Below are 21147 nucleotides of genomic sequence, written 5' to 3'. Positions count from 1 at the left end.
TTATATTCTGATTCTATTTCTAAATATTCACTTAGTAACGCCTCTCCTGGTGAAAATTGTTTTCTGTTTTTTGTTAACCTAAAGTCGCATTGCGCATGTTTCATCTCCCAAGGAGCAAAAGAAGGTTCCATCTTGCAAGAAATTATTTCTTACGTCGTAACATAGGTCCGCATTCAGCTTTTGGTACCTGATAAAAAAGGAAGGAATGATTGCCGGTTTGTTGCTAAAATGTATTTCAAAGCGCGCCCTTGTAAACAGTAGTCTACAAGGATGCGTTGAACAGGACAGTACTCTCATTATGTACATATTTCCAAGAAATAGTCTTCTGTCTTCCAAAGACAGCTGGCTGGTTTCTGTATAAAAGCTTTGTATGGGAAACGGACGAAACGCGCCGGAACACAGACGTAGTCCAAGGTGATGCACCGGATAAAGAACCTCTAATGCCGACTTTGAGCTGAGCCGTACACAAAACATCCGTAGTCTAATTGTGACCGGACAACTGCATTGTATATGAGAAGCAGACTTATTCTATCTGAACCTCATGATCGGTGGGATAGGAGCTTTAATAAATTTATGGATTTCAGAGATTTCTGTTTTGCACAAGCGATGTGCGCTTTGAAGTTGAGTTTCTTGTCAAAGATTATACTAAGAAATTTGTGTTGGTTCTTTACTCTGACTTGCTGTCCTTTACTATGTAATGACACGGGTGAATTTGATTTTGACAATTTTGCAGGTAGCGATTAGTTTTCCCCTTCATCATTCAGTATCGTTGGCAACTTGTATGCAGGGCGTGTGCATTTAGCCTCTACGGCCTCTTGTATACAATTTGGCCGTTCCTTTTTTTATCTTGGTTTAATGCATACAGCCGAAGAAACGTGCAAGCGAGGATGCGCCCATATCAATTTATGTATATTTCCTTTGTCGTCATTAAAATCATTCGCTAAAGCACCCTGAAACACTTTGGAACATAATCAAAACAACTTTACCCATCTCTTAACGAGGATCCTGTGAACAACTGGAGTGAAAGAGTATTCCACTGCATGCGCCAGGAAATTTACAATCGAGCGCTGATCAAGAGCTCTCGCATCTACAGTGTCGTCATCGAAAGCAGTTGGCGCACGTACTAGCGCTATTTTGCTGATTCGATGATCGCGAAAACATTCCGAGTGAAACAATGTTAATTGCGAACTCAACAAAAAAAAAATCCGAAAAATTGTGTCATCTTTGCATTGCGTGTATCGGCGCCTGCCGCACGTGACAATCCGAGGTGGCAACGGAGTGCTGCGCAGCGTAGTTTCCCGCGCCCGCCACGGGATGCCGCAACGAGCCCTTTCGCGCAGCGAGACTCAGTCTCTCGACGGGGCTTAAACCTTCCCAGCTTCTCCGCTGTTCAGCTGCAGGCACGGTAGCAGAGACGACAAGATAGACCAAGCCGGGCAACGGTGCGATAGCTCCAGATAAATTCGAAGGATTCGAAAGATTTGTTGCGGCATGAGATATGAGGGACGACGTAATTTGAATAAGAGGCCAATGTATAGAAAAGGGTTTCATGGCCCCTTTAAGCACATGTCCGTGCCACGATGCATTGCGGCGCGGCGCTGATGACTTTATTGCGCCCAAATAAATACACTAAAGCTTACCGTTTGTACATTTAAACATTAAGATTAGCTCTCGGTGCCTATAAGTACCAGTTGACGTTACGAACATGTTTGAAAATCGATTCTCGCTTGAGCGGCGAGGCCCTGATGCCTCGGCTGCCCGGAGAGCTTTGTGTCTCGCGAGGTGTGTCTCACTAACACTCGCATGACACAGCGCCTATGCCAAGTTCCTCCACAATGCTGAAAGCTTCCGTATTTAGCTTCCGTGCATCGACCCGTGCATCCTTGAAATTTCTGGAATGCAAGTTTTGTTTCTGGAGCTGCATTACACTATGTCAGTCGACGCAGATTCGTATGATGACGTTGCAAACGATCGGTCCAATCGCGTGCAACAAAGGCGCATATGCAGGATCGCCCGAGGTGGTGGCGCTCTTTCTGTGAATGAATCACACGCCACCAGGCAGATATTATAACTCATGACGCGATGCATCAATTCTGTGGGTCCGAAACTACAAGAATGTTTTCTAAACTCAAGCTCACTGCAGCAAATTTTTCAGCTTCCTGTTAAGTACACATCACAAACACACATATGAGGGAACTTTTTTTTTCTTCATATATCATCGCATCGGTGCGAAGCTAGCGAAGTGGCTAAAGAGGTCCAACTTTACCTGCGGTGGGTTGACCACCGCTTTCGCAGCTCGCCTCTTTGCCTCCTTTAGTGTTTTTATGCACGTGCGAGCTTTCTTGTACTTATTGAGTTTTTTTGTTTGTTTTTCTGCTCCACCGTCGATTGTCGCTCTGACTTCGTTTAAAAAAGTACATTCGTCGACCCGCGAAGTGCGGGAAGATTTCGGTTCACTTTACGTCCGATAGAATTGATACGCCTAGTTGCTTTCTTTTTTCTCAGAGTGCCAATTTTTTTTAATAAGCAAAAGCATGGACGCATCGCTACAAATGCCCGCGTTCCCGCCGGCGAGTGCGCGCCACGCACAGTCGCAAACATGCGAAGCGCAACATTGCGAACGTTGTACTGTTCGGTAGTGCACGCGAAGATAACTACACGTACTGCTACAAGCACCATATTAGCCCACGATTTCGACACTGACAACGCCACCCTATTGCCGCCACTATGTTAAACAATTCATAACGTCTACAGCCCGGTTAAGGGGGGAGAAATATAAAACGTCCGCGCACCATCTGTTCGGCGCACGTTAAAGCTTCCCAGATCGTCAAAAGTAATCCGAAGCCCCCCCCATGGTGCACCACGGCGTGCCTTTAATCAGATCTGGCTTTGGCACGTAAATTTGAAGAATATTTTTTTTTACTACACGGTTGAACTAGATATACAACGCTCTATTTGCCGACCTATTCGGTATCGTTTCTTCCTTGTAAATACAATGACATAGCGGATATTTCTGCGCCGCATTGCAGGAGGCTTGCAGGCGTCACCAAGAGCAAACAGCATATACTGAAGGCGGCGCGGTGTTGACGTTGGCAACGCCGATTCGCGGAAGGATATGTTTCTCTCCAACCCAAGCTGCGCCGAAATTGCAGCTACGAGCGAAGCTCTGCTTCGTGACGAAACAGGCGACAGAAGAGCGCGAACCTTTCGATATATCCCCCTCACAAACAACCATATGCACTGGGACGGCATAGTGGGGACGTCGCAGTGGAGTGGAAGCAGACTCGCGGTTTCTCCATCTCAACGAAAAGCACGCCAAACTGCCTCGAGGCGCTTGAAGGAACTCTGCTTCCTAAGGAGCGATCACAAACAGGAACGAAGCACATTATGTTGTCAGTTCTAACGTTTTACATCGTCCCACTGCGGCGAATAGTTGGACGAGAGTCGCCACTTTGAGTCTGTGTCGTTCTATTCATGGTTTTCATTGCCCGAGCAGTGTTTACGATAGCGGGATGTCAAAGACAAGAATACATACTCCGATTCACGGAACCCCTTAAGCAGAAAATACGACTCCGGGTTGTCCGTCCTGCGCTGATCAAGAGTTCGCGAGAGCCGTACTCCGCGCTTTGTGGGCTTTTGGTGATTACATTTCTCGTGATATCAAGGTTGCCCTAGCATCGCTCAAGTTTGGAAGAGAAAGGAAAAGTCGAAAGCTGCAAATCGCCGCTAAAGTTTTGTCAGTATTGATGTTTAATTTTTGCAATTGAACTAATAAAAGTAATGACGGCCCGGAATTATTAATCCCCTAAAATGGAAGGTGGATGGCTTACATGAAGAATTTACCAACGCCCAGTTCCAGCAACGTGCGCCACCAAAATAATACATTTTGCGTGTGATACACAAAAAAAAACTGCTTGCAGAAAAAAAAAATATTCACAGATGTATGCAATTCGAGGAAACTCATGCATCAAAAACAACAAAGCAGCCTAGAGGAGTTGTCCCAGCCTGTGGAATTCCAATTAGTCGTCTTGCAAACCGCTCAATATCTGCCCAAGGCTATATTTCCGTGGCAAAACTGTCGACAAAACAGTGGGCCTCTTGTTATATGCCACAGAAACAACGAGTCGCACTAGGGTAACAATGCGTCGACGCCACATCGCAGTGGATGTTTTACTACATTCGACCTTTGTACTTTTATGCTCTCCGCTGTATCTGACGATGTTCTGAACCTGGCGCCTGGCTGCGAGTTCCGACGGCTTGATCCTTCTAGTGCTTTGGGGCTGTGTTAGTGGCTGTTGACTGACTGATATACGACGCCGGCTATGCGGCCATACGTCAGTGCATATGAGAAGTGGTGTGGAACTGCCTTTAACTCCTTCGGTGTTAAAGAGAAACTTCTGTAGACCTATGGTTCGAGGGGGACCAAGCTATTGAGTCTCGCACTAATACTACCAGATAGAACTGTGTCATTGCGATCGTTCATTAACTATGGGGTTGGTGAGTGGTGTACATGCATTTGTCTAATCTTCGTGCTAGCGGCTTGCGACTTTCTTGTGACGCCATTCACTACGCTCTATATTTAGGCATTTCGAAGGGGTCGTATGATATAATTTATTGACAAGAAAGACAGAGGCTGACTTGAGCTAGTGCGCTGTACTCTGCTACACCGCACTGGGAAAGATGGAAAGGGAGGAAGGTTAAAGTACTGGAATGGGTGATGATAAAAGAAGTGGTGAGTCCTTATGTATATCAGACAGTGGCCCTACTAGAGCCGCTCGTCTAGCTTGGTGTCCTGCAGAAACTTCAACAGTGTTTTAGACTCCCGCATTGATGTTGCATTGTGACGCCATGGGCCGAGGATAGCGTCCTCCAACAGTGGGTGCCTGCCAACGCTGGCTAGGTAACTTTCCAAAGTCCTTCGCTCCAGCATATATGCTGAGCAATCACACAATATGCGTTCCAGTGCTTTAGGCGTTCGGCAGTGTTCACAATCAGGGCTCTTCGACTGGCCCATGCGGTGTACCTAGCGATGGGTGAAAGCAACTCCCAATCGAATCCTGCGTAGCAATGACGTTCTTCTTCACGTAACCTTCGGGGTCAAACAGAATTTACCGTCTTGGTCGATCATATGTAGGCGTCTGTGGATGTTGTAACCGTGGGCTCTGCCTTAATTTTTTGTAAGGTTCTGAATGAGTGCCTCGATCGTGAGGTTCGTGTCAGGTCGCGAGTAGGCAATCCGTACTTCATCAGAGGAATGCCGATATTGCCTCGCTGTCAGCGAGTTCATTGCCAATCACATCACAATTACTAGTCATCCAATGACTAGTTGAAAAGTGATCACGTGGCCACCTAACTCGGCATTGTGATGAAGTTCGACAGTTACCAGCACGAGAATGCAATATGGTCCTTTCTTTAAAAAGGCAATGTAGCACCTGTTACGCTGATCTGGCATCGCAGATCACTGTCAATTTTAGGTGTCTTCGTTCTCATAAAACGGACAGCCTCCCGTATTGCCTCAAGTTCCGCAGCCGTAGATATCGATTTGTGGTCTAATTGGAATTACCGAGTAATTCCAAATTATAGGATAACAAATGCTGTGGTCGTGACAGATCGTGTGACTGCACCATCGGAATATACTCGAACAGTCCCACTATATCATGGACGTTTATGGGACAGGGTGAGCCGTTTCAAGCCAATGGAAGAAACGTGGGATTTCTTCGTTATTCCAGGGTCATAACTTCCTAGACAAAGCAAGGTAATAACTATTTTTGAACATACATACGTATTGGGCATTGTCTCATTTACAACGCAATACTTTGTTGAGATTGATCAATCTGCGAAGAATCAACGCCTTTTGGAGCCAGAAGCCCAAATTTTAGGCAGATTTATGTACTATACCAATCCTTCACACGCTGGCTGAACCACCCTATTCGCGTTGCTGAAGGCACTATAAGCACCAGAATTACCTCCGAGATCAATGTTGTGATTTCTGTCACAACAGAAATTCAAGGGAATGTCGATGGAACGCACGTGCCCAGTAGGAACGAGAACAGCGCAAGCCGATCCAGAGTGTGGTCGTTTCTCGCGTCCAGCACAGTGCATGCGTCCCGCTGCCGTCCTCGACCATGGCGGACGTTTGCAGGAAAACGCGTTGCAGGGTCTGTTTCGTAGAAGCGACAAGTCTCGCATGGAGATACATGGAGAGTGAACCTCCGCGCACCGAGCATCAGAAGCCTTGACACGCTGGCACATTAGCAGGTAACCCTCATAACCGATCTGGATTCACTACATATGTAGTGGCACGGATCAGATTCGTTACACGAATTACGTGAAGAGCTTCTCCGTTAATAGCTACTCGTGCAGTCTCAAAATGTGGATGACTAGAACGCGGAAACGATCAGGTGAGAGTGTATATGAGAGTAGGCGGAACGAACGCTAGCGCAGGTAATTTGTTAGCTCGCTGCCATTTAAAGAACCACTACCAGCCTAGGTACAGTTCTATGTAGGCTGGTTTGTTGTACAGCCTATATACATCAAAGAGTGGAGCAAGGGTGCACTACGTAGTGCGCGTGTAGCATCTATAGCCAAAGCCATGTGGTCAAGAAAATTTCGCTATGATGAAGTAGCGATTGAGTATAAAGCCACCGCCAGTCGAACTTTTCTGTTTACGCCAAGATGGCCAATGCAGTCAGCTGTAAGGCAAACTGTGCAATAAAACATATGTTAACGTAGCCATTTGGAGGATATTCCACGTTCATAACGTTGTATGTAAAAAGGAGCCTGCGGCGGGCTAGAGTGGCAGTGTATGGGCAGAGCAAGGTGTCCAGAACTAGCCCTTAGAGCTCTAAGCGCAGATAGATGGAGACAGCATACTTGTTAGAGCACGGCTCTCGCGCTACAGAGAAAAGAAATGGGCTGTGGGGCACTTCACCCATCTGACGGACCTACGTGATTGCGTGTGCGACTTGGCGTCTGGCTTGGACACTAATTCCGCGGAATGAGGATAAGCCGCACCGTCGTGCGCAGACGTTTGCCGGATGGTAGGCCGGCCGACAAGCGTCAGTCAGGCGAAAGCGCAGACAAGGGAAAAGCATCGATCCAGCGTCGTTCCTTCAGCGAGCCGTGCTATTCACGAGCGAAAGCTACAAATGCCGGCCGCTATCGAGCGCCGTAGGTCACGAAAATCACTCGCAGAACAAGTTCGCGCCGGCAGCTGCTAATTCAATCTTTTGCAAGGTTCCCAACTGAATATGGAAAACGAAACTATAAAAAATATAGTAGCTCTAAAATGCAGCTAAAGTGCCGATGAGGTAACCCAACGAGAAGCTTAACCTTTCGATGAAATAAACAAAGTATTTTTATACTGAACTGTCTATTTTAGCTTTTTCTTATGGTTTTGATGTGTTGTGGTACGGTTTGAGCATGTTAGAACACGATAATTCTAAGTGTTAAACGCATCTTAGCAGGTAATTTATATTTACTGCTGTACAATAAGGATAAAATATGGGACCATTTTCACAATGAAAGCAAACGCATTTTTAGCAAAGAAAACGCAACGTGAAGCGACACGGTCTAGCAAACTCGTTTCTTGACGTCCAAAAATTTGATTTCTAACGTATTAAAAAAAAGAAGCAGAAAGGCCTCAAATGCGTTCAGCATAAGAAGTGTGAAGATATCCCTCTACAGGGGTCTCGATTCTTCGTCTCTTCGTGGATGGTTCCCAAGGAAGCGATGACCAGGCCTGTCTTCATTGTAGACGATTTCACCAAGCTTCACGCGCAGAAAGGCAACGTCTTCCTGAGTGATGTGATGAGGTCGAATGCAATCTTTCAGAGGTGTTGGCTGGATTCTCAAGGTATTTTGTTCATAAATCGTTTTCTGATTTACTCGTGGCTAGGACTGTCCCACATCACATATATGGCCTTCTTGCTGACATGTGGTGCACATATCCCTTCGTTTAGCTAATTACCAAAGAAGAGATGTTCCTTGTGGGTGGCATCATTGTGTTGGTGGCCAGCCTTAGAGCGTTTGGGAATGTCGTACTGACAATTATACGTGTACGGCCGTATGATCCATAGGCACAAGTCATTGCTAGCAGGAATGGTTATCAGGCTACTTCAGAGGCATGGTTCAGTGCACATGTAAAAAATTGAGAATGAAACGAAGGCCGAAGGGCGTTTTCAGGCGAATCGTTTAAGATTAATTACTAAGCCAGTGCCGGTGCTTTCTATGGCTTCCTGAGCCCAACACAGCGTGACCCACGGGAATTAGGGGCGGCGCAATGCCATCGCTGCAATAATTTTGTGACCAAGTGGAATTCATTGACGCGCAACTAAATCTAAGCAAACGGACATTTTTGCATTTCACCGCCGTCGGATTGTGGCCGCTGCTGCTGGTAATCGATCCGCCACCATCTTGTCAACAGCAGCATGGTCTTTAATTAAGGGAAAATGAGACGCCCACAATTATTCAACTGCGAGGCTTTTCTTTCTAGGAACCCGTTTGGGTTTCCTTTGTAGCAATTGCTAGGATTGGGTGGATGTCTCCTTTTTTCTTAATTACTTCTCTCCACATTGCGGGTTTCCACAGAACTATTACGCCGAGCAGCACGGTATATTCACTTTCTTTATGCTCATGATATCTGTGAATCGCGTTCGAAGCACAATTTGGCGTAAGCGCTGCCCGAGCAGGCAGAGAGCCATCAACTGTATTCGAAGATGCAGATATGTCACGTGGCTTTAATGCAGATAACACTTTCACAAAATTTTACATCTTGCGCAAATTAATAAATGTAGCTAGCGCTCTCCTTCTCCTCGAGGAACACCGATTCTTGGGCGTCACATTTGGTGTACTTATGGCGTGGTCTCCATACGTCCAATATTTAGAGTTTAAACTTGGCTCTTTCTCCTCACCCACATTTGCCAGATAAATATTTACCAATGCGGGTCGACGTTCTGTCTGCTTGCTTTTTCGGCTCTATGATGCACTCTGTGAATGCCTCTGAAGATACTTTGACACTGTTTCCCAAGGCCTCTTCAAGCTAACAGGAAACTGGCAAAGGATGCAAGCAAGAACTGTAAGTACCGGTTTGGGCTTCCGCAAGAAAACTGAAATATTGGGACAGCTGACAGAAAGCATTTGGCTCTTATTAAGTCGTGCTACGCAAGCAGGAGATTTTTCAGCAAAGGTGTGATAAGTTGCCAGAGAATGCTAAACGCAGTCATTCGCGTACAGCCACTTTGGTCAAATTAATTCAGTTTCATGCAGCAGAACTAAACACTAACTTTGAGCAGACCAAACAAGAATACAAGAGAACAACGTACTTGACACTCGCAAACTTATTTACATTTTTGACATGAGATCTAACTTTCCGTAGGATGCATTAGCAATGCTTGAAGCAAGTTCTTTGAAAGTTACTCGGGAGTCGACCTATGTTCCTAATTCGCACGTACAACTCGCTCTTTAATAATGGAATGTTATCAAGTAAGTATTCGATAATAATTTCAATATTTAGCGACTAAAGGAAACAACGACCAAGTAGTCGTCGTCACAAGCATCTTAGTTGGATAAATACGCAAAAAAGTTGGAAGCACGCCACACCGCGACAGAATTCACACCTTGCTGCGCTGATTCTCTTTCACGGTAAGGTTTAGTATCGTCCACGTACAAAAGGAGACATGAAGGATGCAAACATTCTTCAAGATTATTTAAAGGACATTGAAAAATGATGAGCCTAAGATAGACCCTTGCTTAACGCAGGAAGTTGGTTCATAAGACAAAGAGTAATCAGCACCAGTGTGAACACAATTTCACCGAGTGGACAGTTTTATCTTTATTCAGCGTTCACAAGCTGGAACTAACGTAGTAATTCAAGAGTTTATGGATAAGAAGGCCATGAGGAAGAACATCAAATGATTTTCACGGGTTGAAGTATAGTGTGTCTAACTGCCTCCGGTTAGCAACAGGGGATCCAAAAAAATAAACAAGAAAAAAAAACAGGGTTTGTTTCCAGAGACATACCATAAAGAAACCTATGTTGACATGTGCTAATCTTATACTAGAAAACACTTTTGCAAACGGAGACAAGAATGAAATGAGGCGACGTTTTTTGATGTTGCTCAGGCTTTATGAACTGACACAACTACAGCATTATTCCAACAAGAAGAAGACACATTCGTACGCAAAGCAAGAATAAAATGTGCAAGAATAAATAGTGCAGCGTTTCATAACAAAACTTGGTAATCGGCCGTAAGCAAGAAAATGTTTTTGTTTCGACTTACCTATAGCCACCGCGAAATCCTGTTCTGAAAAAAAATAACATGGAATGTTGAAATGGACATTGATACCATAGCGGCAGTCACCAGAGCTAGGGGCATGTGCTTAATTCAAGAAAACCGAGGAAAAATGTTCAGCGAATGAATGCATTGGCGATATTGTCGTAGTTTCTAAGAATGCCACGAGAATGATGATTTAGGACAATAATCTCAGCCCGTTTAGAGCTGTAATTTTTTACATGGGTTCACAAACGTTCGGGATCGCGGCCTCTACGTATTACGCGTTTCACCTGGTTTCACAAGACACTAAACGTTTCGTAACACCTCGATGATTCTGTTTTCTTGGGCTTTCTTGGTACCTTAGCTTTTTACGAAGTAAAATGCGTAATTGCTCAAAAGACTACGCAGGATTGCACGGAGGGCAAAACTCTTTGCAGAGAATAAAGCCCTCCAAAGCACATTTTAGATTATAAGTAAGGATGCTAAGTGCTATGCTCATATCTGAGGCGCGATATAATGCAGACCAGTTGGCATCAATCAAGTAGGAGTACAAACATAAATAGTCGCCATTCGAAAAAAATAAATAAGAGAAACACACACCACCAGTGGTGGTGGTGTGTGTTTCTCTTCTGTGTGTCTCGTGAAAATTTTGCGCAGTCCAACCTCTAATACGCTATACCAATACGCCCAGTCGTCAACCATAGCGAGTTAACAGGCTCGCTCAACATAAATTGTCTCTAGAAAAATTGCGAATTCGAGCGGAACATGCCAACAGGAACAGTCAACAGAGAAATGAGCCATAATCAGATCTGAAACATTTCCACGGTTAATTGGAACTGCGTTGATCCAAGAAATTCGATAAAGAAGAACAGGGCATCACAGCGAGAGAATGACAAAGATACGGGTGTCGTGCGTGAAGAATCCCAAACAATAGAAGAGACATTGAAATCGCCAGCTTCAACGACATTATATTTTGCAACATCAATAATTCTAAGTTATTCATATGCTCAGAAAACGGCACGGCACTTATGTTAGGAGCGAAGCAGGCTGCAGCAACAAATGTTTGCAGCTCTTAACAGGAATTTCAACCCCAACGGTTTTCTCGTACTATTTCAAGGTCCGCACGCCTTATAACAGTGATTCTTCCACACGGCAATTAGCGCACCACTGCCGTAATTAGTATACACATCATACACGTAGTCACATCTATGAACAGTGAATACCGGTGGAAAGTAACTAAGTCATTGCAAAGCCAAGTTTCAATTAAGCAGACAAAAAGGTATCAGCAGGCTGGAACGTTCCCGTAGAAATAGGAGGATTTCATGCATAGACCACGAACGTTTTGGTAAAAACAAACGGAGCACTTCATTGATAAGGTAGAAAAGCAAATTACGTTACTTTATCCCTGGTGCTCCTGCAGGTGCGTCATGCTTACTGTACAGAAAAGCCTGAAAAGGCAATCCTTCGGCCAAATGCCTACCGGGTTGATCTTTTGGAAGACCTCGTTCCCTGTGACACGCAAGGAAGCGTAACCTTCACGCTTCGCTTTGAGCTTTTGGCAGTCGACAGCGATACGAAAAGCGAACACCTTCCTGGCGCGCGTACCAGCGCTCTGGAAGTACTTGCCCCAAGGGAAGCCTTCGCCGTCTTCTTGGGCCGGAACTGAATTGGCTGTAGGCCTTGGAGGTGTATTTGCTTCCCGCGGTGGTCCACCCACAGGAACCGGGCCAATTTGTCGCTGGGCTGTTTTTCACAGTACCGACGCGAAGCCGATGGAGAGGGCAGGGTTACTTGCGACGTGTGACCAAAAGGACGTCGGTGAAGGCGCCAAAGGCGGAGGCCACTCGTTTCCGTCACCTTGTTGGAGCGCGCATTTGCGGAATAGCTCTATGTTCGAGCGTAGACTGTCGCTGTCTTTCTTCAGATCGAGAACCACACTTGTAAGTCAAGCAATTTTGTCGCACAGGGCCTGCACGACGACACAATGTTGGCAGCAGGTTTCTATCACAGGCAGGGGCGTCGTGGTCCAGCGGGGCACTCACAGCCTGAGTATGGAGCGCTATACTGTCGGATTCATTGCGTATAGTATACTGGAAACACTTGCAAGAGTTCCTCAGAACGTAAACGGAGCACGCGAACGCTGCCCGATCTGCATCTCCTCGCGCTAGAAGCGGTATCACGAGCTAGTACGTAGCATGCGCAAAGAAAATCTGCGGTGCCTTTCCATATGATTTCAAATCCTGCCAGATTAACGGCTGGGGGGGAGGACCGCTTGTTCCAGCCGTCGACGCTAGAGGAACCTTTATGCGCTTGAAGAAACCATTTATTTTTGTGCCATTGACGGAAAGAGCGGTATGGCCACCACGGTAATAGTCGCGTTTCCAAAGAAACAAACCGAGAACAGTGGCAGGCGCCGTGCGTCTTTCAAGCAAACTGTTTTGGCGAGAGCTGCTTGCAACTGAAAATCATTCTGGCCGACTCAGCAGCCTCCCCCAACGTCGACCGTTTGGAAGAAGCGCTCCTTAAATTTGCCGGAGCCGCCGATAAGGCAGCGGCCAAAAAACATATCTCATGGCCACAGCAAGTTCCATTCCGTCATGCCATGTAGTACGCACTGCTGCCACTAGTAGTGGAAAATGTGGTCCACCGCTCGCACGCTCCGTTCACTTTCTGGGGCACTTGTACGCATGCTCTATCTCGTGAACATGCGTAGCTCGTACCCTTCATCAACGATGTTGACTCATTCGCAGTGTAACCGTTGGTCACAAGGCCCACAGCGACTCATAAATTGGTATCACCCGAATAACGGCTGCGAGCACGAATTGTGCTTGTTCTTTGAGCCCGTCATGGCATATCATAAGAAGTAGCCGTGCAGCCCAGAAAATGACTTGCTGCGTTCGCCACCGGGCCGGCCGTATATGTCAGCGCTCCTGACTCGACAAAATGCGGAAGCAGTGGCGCCCGCAAGTTCACGCTTCTAACAGTCAACAGCAAAAGATTGCGGGATGCGCGAGCACGTGGCAAAGCGACCCTCCTCCCCTTCTAGCGGTGAACGCCTGGTGTCGAGACCTACGCCTGCACGCATGCGCGTCCCTCCGAGGCTGCAAGCGTGCATGTTTCCGTGATTCCGCTTTGCGCGCCGGCGATATCCGAATGTAGCCGCGAGGTAGCCCTCTTGCGATATGCGCCATGGCGGCTTCGATGGGCACAACTTCATTTATACAACGGAAATCAATTGTCCATTTTCGTCTTGCCGGTCTCCTTTTATAGAGCGCATCTTCTGCCGCGCTCCTCTGTGGCAGAACGCACCGTTCGTAAAAAGAAAGAAATAACAAAGATTAGCCACGAAAAGGTGCAGCCCAGAAAAAAAAATGACTTCTTGCGTTCCCCAACGGGCCGGCCCTATGCGTCAACGCTTGTGACTCGACAAAAAGCGGCCGCAGGGGCGCCCGCAATTCACGCTTCGAAACATGTTTCACACAGTTTCGCCCGTCGAAGCCGCCACAGCTCATATCGCAAGAGGGCTACCTCGCGGCTACATTCGGATATCGCCGGCGCGCAAGGAGGAAGCGCGGCAAGAATGTGTTCGTGCTCATTCAGTGCGCAGAAGTGAATGAGCGAATAATAATAATAATAATAATAATAATAATAATAATAATAATAATAATAATAATAATAATAATAATAATAATAATATTAATAATAATAATAATAATAATAATAATAATAATAATAATAATAATATGTTTGTTTATTACAGAGAGAGGAAGGAAAGAAGACATGAAACAGAAATCGACATTCATGAAAAGAAACAGTTTGCAATCAACAAGCGCCACGGTGAATTCGAACAATGCGTGAGAGTCAATAAAGATAAAGTAATCAATCCGGCCTTTCGCTTATGTGACCAGGAAGAAACCATGAGGTTTAAATAGTAGCGCACAGATAATCTAGCGAAAATATAATGTACTGCTCTAAATGAGAAAGAATACAAATGAATAAGAAAAATATACATCTACAGAAATGCCATTTGGCCATAATACTGGCACACAACAAATGACATGTAAAGGTCCTAAAACAAGCTATATCTTTCAAAAAAGGTACGGTAAATCGCAAATTAGCAGAGATTAGTGAGCAAGTATGATGAAAAAAGAAGCAAGAAAAGTAATAAAACGTATGTAAATGCAATGCACCAAGAACATTAAATGCACAAAAAAATGGCAGGCGACTCTAATAATTAACTTAGGTGTCTCTTGTGGCACTCACACCTCGGCGCTGGTGTTCCTTAGGTTAAGCGAGCGAGCGCATTTTCCACCGGTGCGATGGCGAGGAGAGAGGGAGGCCGAAGAGGAAGCGCAGCGCGCGCCACCTAGCGGCGCTTAGCCCCCTAGCGAGAGGCGCACGAAGCGCACCTTACGCGCCTTCTCCGGTGCCTACGTCAGAGCATGTAACGAGCGCGCTCGCGCAGCCGTTGGGAGCAAGCAAATCAGAGGGGAGGGAGTGACGTCGTATCCTCTGTGCTAGGCAGATGTCCAGTCTATGCCAGGCAACTGTTTTTCATTATTTATCCGGTTAAGTATCCTGTCGTCTCTTTGCCCATTACCCCATTACTTCAGCTTTCTATTTCCGGGTTTACAGGAATTTCGCAAGACTGTTGCTCGCGTGGCGGGTCTCTAAATGCTACGATTCGGCGCTTTGGTGTGCGATAATCAGCGATTTATACCTCATTATAAATATTCTAGACACTTCAGTACTCACCTTGTAACAAAACTTATGCTCTGGTATTTCCGGAGAAGAAAAAAAAAAGAAATTATGCAGACCCAATGGCGCATTTGGAATCTATGTGAAGAGTAGCTTTCATCACGCGGTTATTGAAGTGCTATAAGTTTGCTCATTTCATTCCTGCGTCATTGACGTGAAGGAAACTGGGGCGCACGTGCAACTGAACATGGGCAACTGCACATCAATGTTACAGAGCATAAAATGTTCTTAGGTACTTAAGGTAATGCTTGGGAGCGTCATTCCGAACATTGGCTGCCATTACGAGAACATGCGAGTCGAGGCAGTAGGTTACTGCTGTTGGTTAATCGGTACGCTACGTGCAGACAGAATATGGGCAGAAATAATTGCCAGAGCGGAAAAGGAAAACATTGCGTGCTGCCCGAAAACGTTCACCGGCTTCCAGAATAATGCTTTACTTTCGTTGCTTTGTTTTGCTTTCTCGTTAATTGCGTTCCCAGTGTTATTGCGGCTTGTGACTACAATCGGATTTGCGTTACAGTCAGCAGGCAAGGGCTGCTTCGGAACTACAGCCTTCTCGTAACTATAACAGCTTAAACAAACCCGGGTAGTTTGTGTGCGAAATCACTTCCACGCGTGCGACGGGTGGGCGTGATGGCATAGTCAATCTTGGCGAAGAGCTACCGTAGGGACCAAAGCGAGTTTGATATATGATGAGGGTAACGATGGGATTTTTCAATTACTTAGTCATAGGTGTAGTATGTACACGGTACCTGGGGCGTGCGTGCACGTATGCAGTTAAAGAAAACGCGTAGCGGTTGCATTTGCTATAACTATGTGCATCAATCGGACAAACGTAGTATGTGGCTTTGAGGAATTGAGTCAGGAAGAAACCATTGAATGACCGATTGGAGGAATGCTATGCGAAAACGAAACGTGAGAAGACTATAGTTTGGGAATACTGCAGACCGTGGAAGATGGCCCGTAATGTCTTTAAGTGCTGAACCAATCTACTTCTTTTTTTCTATTTATTTCTCTTGCTGCACGCTCATGTCTACGTTTTGTTGTACCACAATTAACAATTTTTCCTATCCATCTGACCGTTTTTCCTAGCAGAATTGATCGTTGCAGAACTTCGCGCTCTCTTATATAGGGGGGCCAAGCTTAGAAGAGTCAAGCAGCCGTGCTACTGAGGTAACAATATGGCCTTATAGAAGGCAATAAAGGAGCGAGAAAAAGTAAACTTGCACCCGGAAGGATTTAGCGATGTACGTTCGTTTTAGGGAAAAAATAAACGCGGATGCAGTTTGGGAAAATATTATATATTATTATAGCTAATATTTATTATAGCTTTCGATGCCAACTCTACAACAGTGTTATTTTTTTCACCAAACTGCGCAAAGTTCGTGTAAAAAATTTTAGACAAAGCGGAGTAGAAGACATAAAATTTATATGCACCTGAGAGATCACGCCGAATGAACTACTGCATACCGCAGTGCCGTGAGAAGCCCGCTACACTGTATTACAAAAATTGTCGCATCAAAAAACCTTCATTAAGCAATGAGCATAAGTAGCAAGCGTTTCTTTATGTATAAATTTTAGGAATGTACCTAAGATATCTTGCATTATGGCTCGGATGAAAAGGGAGGTTACTACACTATCGAATGTATCCTACCTGCTGATTTATCCTACATTATTTTTACGGGAACCTCATTACTTTCTAGTCTTTTTGTCCATCGTCGTGGCTTCATGGCTGCGCTATCACTGATATCGGTCACTCGGTGCGACGGTTGCAAAGAAATCATTTGAACATAAAGAAAGAGTATTCACAAAATACGGCCGCTGACGTTTTCGTGTCGCGACTGCAGCGCTCCCAAGCGTTTCTCGAACAAACGAACATGGCATCCAGTAGGATGTGCTGCCAGTTAAAAGACGACAGGGCAGTGACGCAGGCGTCGGCATCGGTGCGACTTACGCCACCGATGTGCTTCCGTCGCGGCGACTCACGATAACGACACGCAGGCACAGCGGCAGCACACCCGGCTACAGGCTCTGTTGGTTTATACGCGGAGCGTTTGAGAGTGCTGAAACCAGGGCGCGGAAGCGGACGTGTCATGTGGCATTTTTTTTCTTTCGCGGGCATCTGCAGTAAGCGGAAGAACACTAATACCTAATAGATAGAAAGTTAAAAACTGTCTAATCAGACGTAGTGCAAAGCGCTCTAAACCTTTCTAATAGCATTTTTCTTCCAAGCTTCGTTGTTTCAGAAGTTAGTGAATTAATCTTGATTAATTATCTAATTAAGCAAAATACAAAAAGTAGCGCGACATACTTTATACAATAGTCAGCAACATGCATTTTGCCGCATTGTCTTAGAGTGCGGCGGCATATCTTAAAGCTCTGGTTAAAGTTGGCTTGGACACCCAGTATAAGAAACACACAGAGTAAATCACGTAACAATTTGTCGCCGGAAATAAAATTTCTCAATAAAGCATATATGACTTGATCATTCAAACAGGAAAATGAAGAAAAAGCCCTCTAGGATTATAAGCTTAATTCCTAAATATTCCACGTGCAACTTAAGGAATATAACCACTGTATAAATACTCAAATGCCATAGCTTAAGTGACCAATTTCCCACAGGACACATTAAATTACTCATTACAAAAGGCTTTTGGGCACATTCGCGAACCATCAGATAGAAGAACCAATTACGTTATTACATATTTCATCGTTGAGTTCTGTACTAAGCATAAAATATGTATATAATGCAAAAAAAAAATCGAACGGCTGTTCTGCTTTTCTTTCTAGACTCGGCGTCCAAAGTTCATCGCATGTCCCCGACTGTCAGAAACCTTAAATACATTCTTTATAGAGCGACATGTCCTTTCTTTTTCTTGGCTGGTCTTGCCAATGAATAAAAGCCATTTCTTGAATGTTATACTTTGCCACGGCTTAAAGAAACGAGTTCTAGGAGCTCTTCAACTTAGTCAAAAAGATTGTCGTTCTCGGTGCCAGTTACGCTTCGTTCTTATTAAACAAGTTTTTTTTTTAAGTTTTGGAGATTATTTCTACTCTCTGAATACAGCGCCTCCACTGCCTGTCCCCGTTCAATGTGGGAGACGCACGAGCGAAAATACACAGAATAGACGCGCTCCGTCGACTAGTCTCAATCGGTCAAATGGACGGTGAGTGTTTTCGTCAGTGAAACTCCCAGTCTCTCTCGTTTCCTCTTTTACCAGTTTTCTAAAGAAGACGAAGCTTCTTTGACTTTCATTGAGTTGCTTTTATTTTCCCTTCTTGCGGTATTCTGATAGCTTTATTGATCTACTGCTTTCGTACTTGATTCGCGTGGTCCGGCTGAAAGATTTCCGCCATTTCTTGTTTTCGTTGCAGCGGAATGGGTCAGTTCGAGAACCGAACATAAAAATCAATACAGGAGAAAAGCAAGCAGAATTTACATAACACTGACAGGAGACCGTAAAACAGCGTATGCATGGCCCTAGCAAAGACAGAAAAGAGAAGTAGGAGGAGTTGATCAACTAAGCGAAATAAATACTAACCATTAAGTGATGTGATTATGAAATAAAGAAGAGTAACGTGCATCCAGAACACGAAAAACAAAATAGCACGTGAATTAATATAGACAGAGAATCTCGCCAGACGTAGCGTACGAGAAAACTGAACTCATTTATCAAGCTTGTGTTAGGATGCGGCGCTCCTAACGTAAAACTCACTTATTTATTTATACGTTCATTACCCTGATGTAATCTTAACTTCACTTATTAATTATTGCACAAAAAACTTGCTGCAATCCTAAAGTAAGAGTCACTTATTAAGGCGGAACCCTTGTATATCTCATGAGTCATTCGAGCTTCGAAGTCCTTGAGCGAAAGTGTGTCGACGACACAAAAGGTACGAAAAGGCTACGAACCCTCGATCTTTGGTGGGAGTCGAACCGACAATTACATATGCTAGTGATACCCCCGAGCTGTGGCGTTAATGAAGGCGAAGGTGATTAAGTCACAGGTAATTATGGTAGAGTAATTAAGACACTCGAACATTATACCTTTGGAATCAACAGGGATGACTAAGTGAAGTAAACTATGCGAATTAAGGGGGATCGCTAAGCAAATTAAGAGGATGAATAAGCGCGTTAAAAGAAATGACTTAGCAAATTATGGGGGATGTCTACGTCATATGTCCGTGCTTAATGCATCAGCACTTGAGCTTTCGCCTTCAAGTTGTCTTAGGGAAAAAATAACAGACCCTGTGAATTTTCAAAGTTATTTATCAAGGCGTGCGTTAGGATGCTGAGTTCTTACCGTGCAACTCACCTTTTAATCAATGTGTTCGCTAGCGTGATGCGTTCTTAACTTAACCTCACTTATTAGTAAATACATAACTTAACCTCACATATTAATAAATACAGAAGTAAGATTGCTACACTCCTAACATGAAACTCGATTATTGATCCATGTGTTCTTACCCGTGATGTCTTCAGAACCTAAATCTCGGTTATTAACAATTGTGCAAGTAAGCGTGCTGCGTTCATAAGGTGGCCCATCCTTGCTAGAACATTTGGTTGCGAATCAGTGGGAAAGCATGCTCATTAAATTAAACAATAAACATATCCAGGGAGATTAACTCTGTTGGGAAACTTGCTGGGACTGTGGTACGGAATAAAAAAAAGTAGATACCTATAACACAATCACGCGAACTGCAATTGTCGTGTGCCATAACGCTCCATTAAATATACATTTGGCGCTGAGTACGTTCACATTGATCAAGATATATGGTACGGTCAGAAATATCATATATTTGATATATTTGTCTTTTTCTGGACATTAGCTAAGTATGCATGCACTTATTAAATTAACGACTCGAAGGATATAAGCAAGAATGTTATATAGCGCCGCGACAGCTCTATCAAACCGCACATGAACATTTCTATCGAGTGGCAGCGGAAGCAGCAAGTGATGGGGGCTGAAACGCATTGCGATACTATCAGTTGTATGGTGTATGAGTTAATGCGCAGTTCGACATGCTATCTTTGACTTAGGAGAATTGTTGCACGTACCAAAAAGAACATTGTAAAAAAAAACTTTTATAATAGTGAGGGTGGGCTTCCACGAACATTTTATACCGCATATGTTAACAATTTTAATAACGTTGTAAAACGTTCCCTAGAAGACTCCACCTTCGTACCTAGGCTACAGGCACCGGACGTCCCCCGGCATCATACAGCTGTACTTAGCGTACTTAGAGATATGTAGCTGTACTACGTATCTCTGCAGCCACTTCGTAGACGAATGGTATGACATCTTGATTGAAATGCTAGCGGAATACGAGATATGCGTGAGTGACCCTCTGCCTAGAGAACTGGCTTGTTCGTTCTCAAATTTCCTAGTGGATAAGCTTTAATATCGCCATCGAGTGTGTTATTTACCAGTATAGGCGGCTCCTTAATTCAGCCCCTAGCAGAACACGCAGCATTTTCTATAACTGAGCCTTCGCGTGGTCTGATTCTGTCAATGTGCAGCCACAGGGTATGGGCAAAACATGGCAAGCGCCATGTTTGCAGCTGTAGCGACAGATGGTATGTGGTTTGATTTCCCCCATTTTCTACTGTTTCTGTTAGGGAACGAAAGGCGACGTGCATTCCGATTCATTCTGAAAGAGACAAGCAATATTGCACCCCCATGTGGCCTTAAAATTGCGTGCAGCACAAGATGTTTCCTTTGTTTGAAATTTTAATGCGAACGAATGAGCAGTTTAGCAGAAAGGTGATGTACACCGGGCCCTAATTTAGGCAACATAACGTGTGATCTTCACTATGCCCACCCTTATTCAACAGCAAAAGACACAGAAGACAATCGGCGTATAAACTTTTTTATTTGTAGAGGCGTCTACAGTCTAATAGCGCGAAGTCAATTCACTTACACAATCATTACACGCGTAAACGTAAAGTGTACGATACCATGTGCCATGGCGTTTTTCGGTAATAACTGGTCCTTGGGCCATAAAACACCACAAATCATCATCGTAAAGTATACGGGTCGTAAGAAAGCATTCTATACTACCGACCTCCAACACGCATGCAATAACAAACTACACGTGCACACACGTAGCGAAG

This window comes from Dermacentor variabilis, chromosome 2 (genome assembly GCF_050947875.1).
Source record: "Dermacentor variabilis isolate Ectoservices chromosome 2, ASM5094787v1, whole genome shotgun sequence".
Taxonomy (NCBI): domain Eukaryota; kingdom Metazoa; phylum Arthropoda; class Arachnida; order Ixodida; family Ixodidae; genus Dermacentor; species Dermacentor variabilis.
Note: the sequence above shows the minus strand (reverse complement) of the source record.